This window comes from Rattus rattus, chromosome 13 (genome assembly GCF_011064425.1).
Source record: "Rattus rattus isolate New Zealand chromosome 13, Rrattus_CSIRO_v1, whole genome shotgun sequence".
NCBI lineage: Eukaryota > Metazoa > Chordata > Mammalia > Rodentia > Muridae > Rattus > Rattus rattus.
The window spans coordinates 43108185-43118627 of record NC_046166.1 but is presented as its reverse complement, the minus strand read 5'-3'; the positions used below and the strand labels follow the sequence as shown (position 1 = coordinate 43118627).

Here is a 10443-nt window from a genome sequence, read left to right as displayed (position 1 = left end):
AGGAACACTCCTCCATTGTTAGTGGGATTGCAAACTGATACAACCACTCTGGAAATCAGTCTGGAGGTTCCTCAGAAAATTGGACATTACACTACCTCAGAACCCAGCTCTACCACCCTTGGGCATATACCCAAAAGATGCTCCAACATACAACAAATACACAAGCTCCACTATGTTCATAGCAGCCTTATTTATAATAGCCAGAAGCTGGAAAGAACCTAGATGCCCTTCAATAGAGGAATGGATCCAAAAATATGGTACATCTACACAATGGAGTACTACTCAGCTATCAAAAACAATGACTTCATGAAATTCATAGGCAAATGGAATGAACTAGAAAATATCATCCTGAGTAAGGTTACTCAATCACAGAAAAACACACTTGGTATGCACTCATTGATAAGTGGATATTAGCCAAATAGCTCAAATTACCCAAGATGCAATCTATAGACCACAGGAAGCTCAAGAAGGATGACCAAAATGCAGATGCTCCCACTCCTTCTTAAAAGGGGGAAAATATTCATAGGAGGGGATATGGAAGCAAAGTTTAGAGCAGTGACTCAAGGAATGGCCATTCAGAGCCTGCCACATGTGTGGCCCATGATATATACAGCCACCAAAACTAGAAAAGATTGATGAAGCTAAAAAATGCATGGGGAAAGACACTGGATATAGATCTCTCCTGAGAGACACATCCAGAGCATGTCCAATACAGAGGTCAATGCTAGCAGCAAATCACCGAACTGAGAATAGGACCCTCTTAGGGGGAATTAGAGGAAATATTGAAAGAGTTGAAGGAGCTTGCAACCCCATAAAAACAACAATGCCAACCAACCTCTGGCTCTCTTTCAGGGACTAAACCACTACGGAAAGACTATACATGGACTGACCCAGGGCTGCAACTGCATATGTAGCAGAGAATAGCCTTGTTGGGGAACCAGTGGAAGGGGAATCCCTTGGTCCTGCCAAGGTTGGACCCCTAGTGCAGGGGAATATGGGGGAGGGCAATTAGGGGGATTTATAGGGGGAATACCCATATGGGAGGGGGGAGTAGGGGAGAAAATGGGGGCTTATGGACAGAAAACTGGGAAGGGGAATACCCTTTGAAATGTAAGTAAATATATAATAAAAAAATTTAAAAAGAAAAAAGAAAACTACTCTCGTGGTTTAATGAATATTCCCTGATTCCTCAAAACCCTTATAAATCCAGTTCCTTGACACTTTGAAAGTTGGGTCAGGAATTGTCAATAATGTCATTATCAGAAGTGTATGCATTAAATGAAATCACATGATAGATCAATGTCACCTTTAATAACAGGCTGCGACATAATGCATTTCAAGTGACATTTGCTGGTGATGACGAGAGTCAAAAAGCAGAAACACTTTTGTTCCTGTCCACCAAGGCCCTACCAGACCCACATAACCAATACTACAGTGTATTGGAGAAAACAACAGTTTTTACCTGCACATTTGAAGGCAGAAAATGGAAAATCTTTGACAGCTGGGTTTATGATGTGAAAGGAAAAATCCTGGTAGCCTGGTCCACCTACAAACAGACCTCCACACTGTGATGACATGGATATAATTGGTTACAAAATACATCTCTACATCTCCCCAAACTGGGCAAGCAATTTGAATGACCTACCTATATCCAATGTCATGGAAATCTGCCAGGAAAGGTCATTTAGCTAATTTGGGGAGCTTCATATACTCGGAAATATTTATTTGTATAATAGCTGTCATTTAGAAAGTCTAAACCGGCAGCTGCTTTATTAAGTGTTCATGCCTGGCATCTTATTAATTTCTTGCAGTGATGCCATGAGGTCATGTTGTAATCCCAGTTCCAGGATAAACAAATGGAGACAAAGGGAAGTCATTCTCGTCAGTCTCTACAACAGTCACATGCTGTGTATCTTAGTAAAGAGTCCACTGTCTATTACAGGGCCGGCGCTATTCTAATCTAGATCCAGAAAGTGTATTTATAAACCCAGTTAGGCAATCCCTTCCACCATGCTACTGCGTTCACACATGACAGATGAGGTCCCACCCCGCCTACCTCCTTTCTTGTCTTATTTCTCCCACATGTCTTTCCTCACTCCCTGAAGGGAAACAGAAAGCACTTCAGCCCCTCCAGTTACACAAGCACACATAATCAGAGTGCATTTGAAGGAGGAGATAACCTAATGGGGGAATTTTAGGCAAAGTACCCAGCAGCACTTCTACAAGAGACGAGAGGAACCGGGCTTCTCAGGGAGCACACATGATAAGGGAGCCCTGTGTTCTGAAGAGTGTCACTTGGTAAAAGTGATGAACAAGAACAAAGAAAGGAAAGGAGGAACAGGCAAGGCCTGTTTCACACATGACAACATTTTGTGACTGAGGGATATGTTTATCTCATGTCAAATGGCCAATCCTTTCCTTTCTACATGGGTATTCTCTGTGTAAAAGACCTGACCTTGATATCCAATGGAATTTTCTAGGCTGTTTCTTAGAGGGGAATCCATTTTTAGTTGATACATATTTCTGGCAAAAAGAGGGGTCTGTGTGTAAAGTGCTCACCTTTCTGGGCATGAAGACCTGAGTCCCACCCCCACATCCCACATGATGAACCCAGGCCCAGTTATGTGATGGAAAGTGTTTGGAATCCCAGATCGAGAAAGCAGAATTTATGGAGCTCTCTGGTCAACGAGTCTAACCAGCTTGGGTAGTGCGAGACAGCTGTGGAACCACACTGAGGATTGACCTCTGATCTCCACATGCACCTGTGCATGCATCCATGCGCACCAGTACACACACATCACACCACACAGACACACACATACTTAATAACATGCACACAAGTGACTATAGCTAAATGGAAAAGAGTGTTTGGTTTTCATTGTACGATAGAACCCAGGGTTTTCTGCATGCATGTTTAGTACTCTGGTACTAAGCAGCACCCAGATTCCCAAAGTGGCTTTGAGGTCTCAATTTCCCAATCACTTTATATTTTCATTTTTCCTCTACAGATACACACACACACACACACACACACACACACACACACACACACACACACACACACCGTTTCTTTATATGACTGTGTCAAATTTGGAAGAAACCATCAAATGACTAATTTGGTGATATTTCTAGTCAGAGACTGCGGTCCAGTCTAGCAGACAGATCCCTCGTACTGTAAGCACTAAGACATGTAGTGCATGTGACCATTCGGTTTGAATCAGCTTATGCCTTGCCCTTGATTTCCTTAATCTTGCAGCAAGGGCTTGGCTACCTCTTCATAGCCTTGTTTTTCCTAGGTCTCCATCAGATACTCATTTCCTACGTCATCCACCACTGAAGATTCAAGCCCTGAGAAATCCTCTTCAGAGACTGCTGCATGCCAGTCTCTGGGTTGGGCACGGTACAGGAAATCACTGGCTTGTAAATCACCTTTCGTCACATTTTGCTGGAAGCGGTACAGAAAACAGAGCAGTAGAACCCAACAGAGAGACCACACTTCAGGTTTACTTATTAACTGAAGCGGGAACTCTGTGACTGCCTCTTTAGAGCAAGTCTGCCACTCTTCCTCTGACTGTATTTATTGTGGGCAACCCTCTCACTGCTGTGTAACACTGATGTGTTCCTGATCACAGCAATTCAATTGTTTTTTTTTTTTTTTTTCTTTTTCTTTTTTTTTTTTTTTAAAGACAACAAAGACAGTCAGGAAAATCCTTTGTTTTTAGCACGGTGTTTTTTACAACTTTGGACATTTTCCTTTAAATCTCAATAATCTTGTTGATAAAAAGCTTTCAACATCAAGAGGAATACTCAATACCCCTAGCATCCTCCAGTCTTCCTCCCTCCCACCTTTAGTAGCCAGAGATAGCACCCATGTAAATATATCACCTGTTTGGGGATACATATTTCATAATTCACCTGAGGATATATTTATCTTAAACCACCCATTGGGATCTTTAGGGAAACACCAAAAAAGGATCCTGAATCCATGGTCAAACTAAACCAACAGAATAAAAGAAATAGACTAGGTAGTACCTTTCTTCAAAAACAAGCAAACAAAAAAATGTGAGCTAGTCTGTGCTGGGAGGGAGAGAGGGCTCAGTGGTTAAGAGCACTTGATGCTCTTTCAAAGAAACAGGGTTCAGTTCCCAGCACCCATGTGTGTTCACAGCACCCTATAGCTTGAGCTTTAGGGGATCCAACACCCTCCTCAAGCTTCCGCAGGCACCCTCAAACTCATACACGGTACACATAAACTCATACAAGCACACACACACAGGAATAAATTTAAACAATATTCTGTGCGTTTATAATGACGGCTTGAGCAAAACATCATGTTAACATGGCTTCACGCTTTTCAATAGAATCTTACCAATCATGTCCTAATTGACATTTAATGAATAAATAAATTAGTAAAGAACTCAATATTGCTTAAGTTAAGAAAAAGTATGTTTGGTTAGTTAAATGATAAGCACTCAAAAACAGTATTCGGTTCTTATGAGGAAGCACAGTATAGGGCCATGGAGCTGTAAAACTGAGAGAGATCCCTTCTTTAAGTAATCAGATTGCAATAGCATCGGCCAGATTTGATATATACGTGGAAAGAGATACAAGTAATAATAGATTAGACATGAGGTACTAGAACATTCTTCCTAGGAGGTCAGGCTCTGGAATTCAGCCTGCCTGCTGTTAACAGGGTGAGGTCAGAAAGGGCGGTGGTTGGCTGGATAGAGAAAAGTCACAGAAGAAAAGAGGAAGAGGGAGGGGAGGGGAGCGGAGAGATGAGAGAGAATGCCACTCTGGGACTATTCAGCTGGAAAGCAGTAAAAGAAAGTAAATTATCAGTCCTTCCCGCTCCCAGCGGCTACAGATTCCTATAGCTCCATGGAGACAGCTCGGATCTACAAAACACACACACACAAACACACACACAGACACACACACACACACACACACACACACACACACACAGACACACACACACACACACACACACACACACAAACACACACACACACACAAACAAACACAAAAATGTACATTCATTCTTCCTATTGATGAGGGTTTGATCATGGTATTTATTACCTTCTAAGGATGAGTTTAACCTTTAAAAGATCTAAAATGATTTCCCTAAGAATTAAAATATCTGATGCTGAAGGCTCTTATGCTTAATTCTTTAATTCTTTTGCTGAATCATCTGTAAGATGAGCTATTTGCATCAAAATAGCCTTGGGGGAAAGATTTTCCTCATGGTAGGGTAATATTATGCTTAAATAGTGCTCCCAGCTGGAATACTCTGCCTTTTCCCACAGTCATTGCCTGATGTGTAGAGAATTAGACATAACCCAATCCAGGCTTCACTTTTTAAGAGTGGAACTAATGCTTCCAGTACAATTAATTGCATAATAGATTATATTTAGATCATATTGATTTTATTGTGTATATGGTCTTAGAAAAATGTTAATATTTGTATTATTCAATAAGTGTTAACAGTCAGGGACAATGCTATCAGATTAGCATTTTATCTCATGGAAAGCTAATATGTTTTAATATGCAGGAGGTTACATCAAAGTTTTAGTGTGATTGGCCCTTCCAAAAGTTTTTACATAAAAACATTGCAAAATAATAACGGAAACAATAAGACATTTAATAAAGTTTGAAAACTGCAACATGTGCACCACTCAAAACCTTAGCTGCGAGCCGTGGGAGTTGGACTCACTGTAAGGGATTCGCCAGCTGGGTGTAAATCAGGTGTGTGCTACAAGCAGTCGGTACATCGCCCTAGATCTTTTTCCTTCCCCTAACACTGACACCTTAATCTCTTTCTGGAACCCTCTCTTGTTGGCTTGTAGCCAGGGCCTGATGCCAGGGCACACAAATTTCTCTGTGGGACAATTTGCAAGGTAAGCCCCGGAGTCATTCACAGCCCTTTCATTTGCAACAATGGCCATCATAGCACCATAGACATCTGAATTAAGGTTCCTTGGAGAGATCACACATTAAAACGGCCTTGTCCCACCACCACCACACAGGAGGAAGGAACAGAGGGGTACCTGTCATTGCTGAATAGGGCGATGTGCCGCCAAAGCTTAGTTCAAATCATTTCTACTGTATCTAAAAATGAGCAGCCATCACAGAGTAAAACAAAGCCTTATAAATATTCATTCAACAAGATAACAGAAGATGTTACTCTAATAAACTTAGCATTTCCTTATGCGCAACACTGTTTTTATTTAAACATGTTGAAAAAAATATTTTTACTTTTGAAAGGAGAAGCAAGGATTTCTTTTCCTTGGGTTCGTTGCTTCTATTTCAATTTCTATGCATATGTTTCCCATATGATAAACCTCTCACAGCTATGGAAAATAAGAGGACTCATAATAGTCAATATGCAAATGTTATTAGGAAAAGTTCTCTCTTCGCAAATACTCTCCATTCACAGAATGGCTCCAAGTGCAGGGTTTCCTCAGCTAGCACACCTCTTCCCTTTACCCGCTTCCCTTATCTATAAGAAAGCTAACCTTTAGCTTCACCGCCTTTTCCGCTCTGCTCTTAGTCTCCAATTCCTTCTGACCTCAATTTTTTATCCTTTAGCTAATATTCTAACAGATACAAATTAACCACCTTGGTGGATCAATTCGGAAATAATTATTTGAAACATCATAAAACCACTTCTAGGTATTTATTCTCACAGAGATACAGCACCAAAGCAAAAAAAATTACTGATAAATATGAAAATATATGAAATAAATCATAAATACTCCATAAAATATTGGCTATAACAAATGTTGACATAGTGTTAAAATGGCACATTCAGTTAAAACTGCATATTGTAACTGCGCTTTTAAAATGTCTGTGGCACACTGGTAACTAAAGAAACTCCAAATAGAAACCATGACTCCAAAGTCCATGGAATTGAAATTTGGAACATAGAAACTAAGTTCCTGACCCATGTCCACTTCTACCAGGCTACAGATTCTGACTTAATTTTCCTAGGATTATTTAGCATCACTTAAAACGGACCTTTCAACCTATCCAACAAGAAGCGACACAAGCTTAGAAAAGTGAGCCAGCTCCTGACGAGGTAACAAAGTATTGCCAGAAATAATCTTCTAACAAACTAGTGTATGCTAAACCATCTCAATGGGACCTTTGAGAGGGTCTCCTTCAATGCTCAGGCCAGCTTCCTGCAATGTCAGTCACCAGAGCTAAGTTCCCTTCAGTACTTGGATTTGTCTACAGAAGACATATCAGTTGCCCTGGCCACTTAGGGCCAGAGTTAGGAAAGGAGAAACTGTTCTCATCTGTGCTATTTACATTCTAGAAGAGGAATTTAAGACCAATGATTCCCTTTCTTTGAACACACCTTCCATTCTGGTCCATGGGTTTTAGAAGAAGCTATTCTCTTCTTTCTTGTTCACATTCTCTCTCTCTCTCCTCTCTCTCTCTCTCTCTCTCTCTCTCTCTCTCTCTCTCTCTCTCTCTTTCTCTCTCTCTCTCTCTGGTGTGCATGTATGTGAATGTATTGGTAATACATGTGAATGTGCATGTATGTGGGCATGTATGTGTATGTGAGTGTGTGTGCACATGCGTTGCTAAGGATCTATTCCAGTGCCTTACTCTAGCTATACCAGCACTCTACCTATGTCCTCAGTGTGGTATACTTTTTCTTTTCAATATTGACGTTCCCTCAACAGCCTATATGTCCATCAACTGATGAGTGAATAAGGAATATGGGGTACATATACACAATGGAATTTTCCTCAACTATAAAGAAAAATAAAATTATGAAATTTGTAGGCATATAAATATAGCTGGAAATAATCATCCTGAATAAGTTAACCCAAAACCCCTAAGACAAACACCATGTATTTCTCTTTCATAGGAGAGGCCTGGCATTCGACTTTTAGTTATTTATGTTTAAACTGGACCTATAGAAGTTGAGAAGTTGGGGAACTAGGAAGGGGCCAGGGAGAGGGAAAGGGATTTGTGGATAGAGAACAGGTAGTTAAGGAGAAAGGGGGGAATAATGGGGCAGTGTGAGAGCTGAGTGACTGAGGAATGACAACACAAGATACAGGATGGAGAATGAGAGGGATAACACTAAAGTCCTGGGACAAATCCTGGTGGAAACCAATTCTTGTAGACGCTTCCTGCAATACACAATTTACATATGCATGTATAAAAGAGTTCAATAGGAATTACTCTCTACAAGGAACATTGCCTCTCCCAAATGTCCTAGTATCAAAAACCAAGTCCTGGGTGTGGCTATTTCACTCTAATTTTTTACTCAGTGAGGTCTGATTAAAGGAAAACAATAGTTGTTAATATTCTTGGTTCCCCACCAGAACTTGAAGGAAAGACCGTATTGCTGAAGATACCACATATTGGAGTCATAGAATATGGAGAAATTAAGCTGGCACTGACCTGGAACCCTCATCTCTACTTGCTATTGTTCATAATGCTGGAAGGTGCTATGCAAGTTACTGTCTTCCAAGTCTTACCGTGATGTGGACACCGGCCAACTACAATAACAACTGGCTTGAAAAGATAGGCTCACTGGTACAAATGTTTAGGGTGTAACCAACCCCTTTCTGATTGGATTTAAGGACAACTCCTTAATGTGGAATTCGTGCCTGGTACCGTTGACTGAGCCTAGAACCTGTGGCTGGGGATGTCATGGGTCCTAGGGAAGAACTCGTTACTATTATTCAGGCAAATGAACATAGTATTAAAACTCTGCCCTAACTCCACCCCAGCTAAACAGGCTGCGTTCTCTGGGAAAACGCCGCAGAACCAGGTTCTGGTGACTCTAGCCGCATTCCCTCTTTAGTCCTTTCGCCTACCCACCAGTGTACCCAACAGACCCACCCCGTCCTGTACCAGGAAAGTGTTGCCACTGCCACTGGCACCATGCCCTACCCATACCCAGCACTGACCCCCCAAGCAAAAGAAGGAGCTGTCTGACACCGCTCACCGAATTGTGGCTCTGGTCACGGGCATTCTGGCTTCAGACAAGTCCACTGGAAGCATTGCCAAGAGCCCGGAGTCCATTGGCACCGAGAACACCAAGGAGAGCAGGCACTTCTATCGCCAGCTGCTGCTCATTGCTGATGACCGTGTGAATCCCTGCATGGAGTGGGGTGTGTGTGTGTGTGTGGGGTGATCCTCTTCCACAAGACACTCTACCAAAAGGCAGATGATGGTCGTCCCTTCCCCCAAGTTATCAAGTCCAAGAGTGGTGTTGTAAGCATTAAGATAGATAAGGGTGTGGTGCCCCTGGCTGGAACCAATGGCGAGACTAACCAAGGGCTGGATGGGCTGTCTGAACTCTGTGTCCAATATAAGAAGGATGAAGGATGAAGCTGATATTGCCAAGTGGCACTGTGTACTAAAGATTGGGGAACATACTCCTTCGCCCCTTGCCATCATGGAAAATGCCAATGTTCTGGCCTGTTATTCCAGCATCTGCCAGCAGAATGGCATTGTACCCATTGTGGAGCCTGAAATTCTCCCTAATGGGGACCATGACTTGAAGCGCTTGCCAGTATGTAACTGAGAAGGTACTGGCCGCTGTCTACAAGGCTCTGAGTGACCACCATATCTATCTGGAAGGTACATTGCTGAAACCCAACATGGTCACCCCTGGCCATGCTCACACCCAGAAATTTTCCAATGAGGAGATTGCCATGGCAACCATCACAGTGCTCCACCTCACAGTGACCCCTGCTGACCCTGGGGTCACTTTCTTGTCTGGAGGGCAGAGTGAGGAAGAGGCATCCATCAACCACACCCCTATCAACAAGTGTCACCTGCTGAAGCCAGAGGCCTGGACTTTCTCTTATGGTCAAGCCTTGCAGGCCTCTGCTCTAAAGGCCTGGGATAGGAAGAAGGAGAACCTGAAGGCCCAGGAGAAGAACATTAAGTGAACCCTGGCCAACAGCCTCTCCTGTCAAGGCGAGTGTACCCCAAGTGGGTCAGTCTAGAGCCACAGCCAGTGAATCTCTCCACCTCTAACCATGCCTACTAACCAGAGCTGATCTAAGGCTGCTCCATCAATATGCCAGGCTCCTGCCTACCCATGAGCCATTGAAGAGGGGCCTTCAGGCCCTTTCCCATCACTCTTGCAGCTCTCCGTGTGGTGTTGTCTGTGAATGCTAAATCTGCCATCCCATCCAGCCCACTGCCAATAAACACCTATTTAAGGGGGGGAAACCCCTCTACCACAAATACTTAACTCCGTGCCCATAGGTAAGTACAGCTTTCAGCTTTCATCAAAAACCTACTTTTTGTAGTAGATAACTGATCACCACGGGGACTTGTAACTGGTCAGTGTGCAGAGAAAAAGAAACTGTGGAGCGAGCGCTCATCCCTAGACTGGACATCTACAGTAGGTTCTTTCTTCTCAAGGCTCTGGGATCATTACAGAAGGAGGCAGGTGCAGTG

At 42.7% G+C, this 10443-nt stretch overlaps 1 pseudogene; it reads left to right on the top strand.

Annotated features, from left to right (window-relative positions):
* The first annotated feature begins 8886 nt into the window (after nucleotides 1-8886).
* Nucleotides 8887-10027, top strand: LOC116914684 (annotated as a pseudogene).
* Nucleotides 10028-10443: the final 416 nt, after the last annotated feature.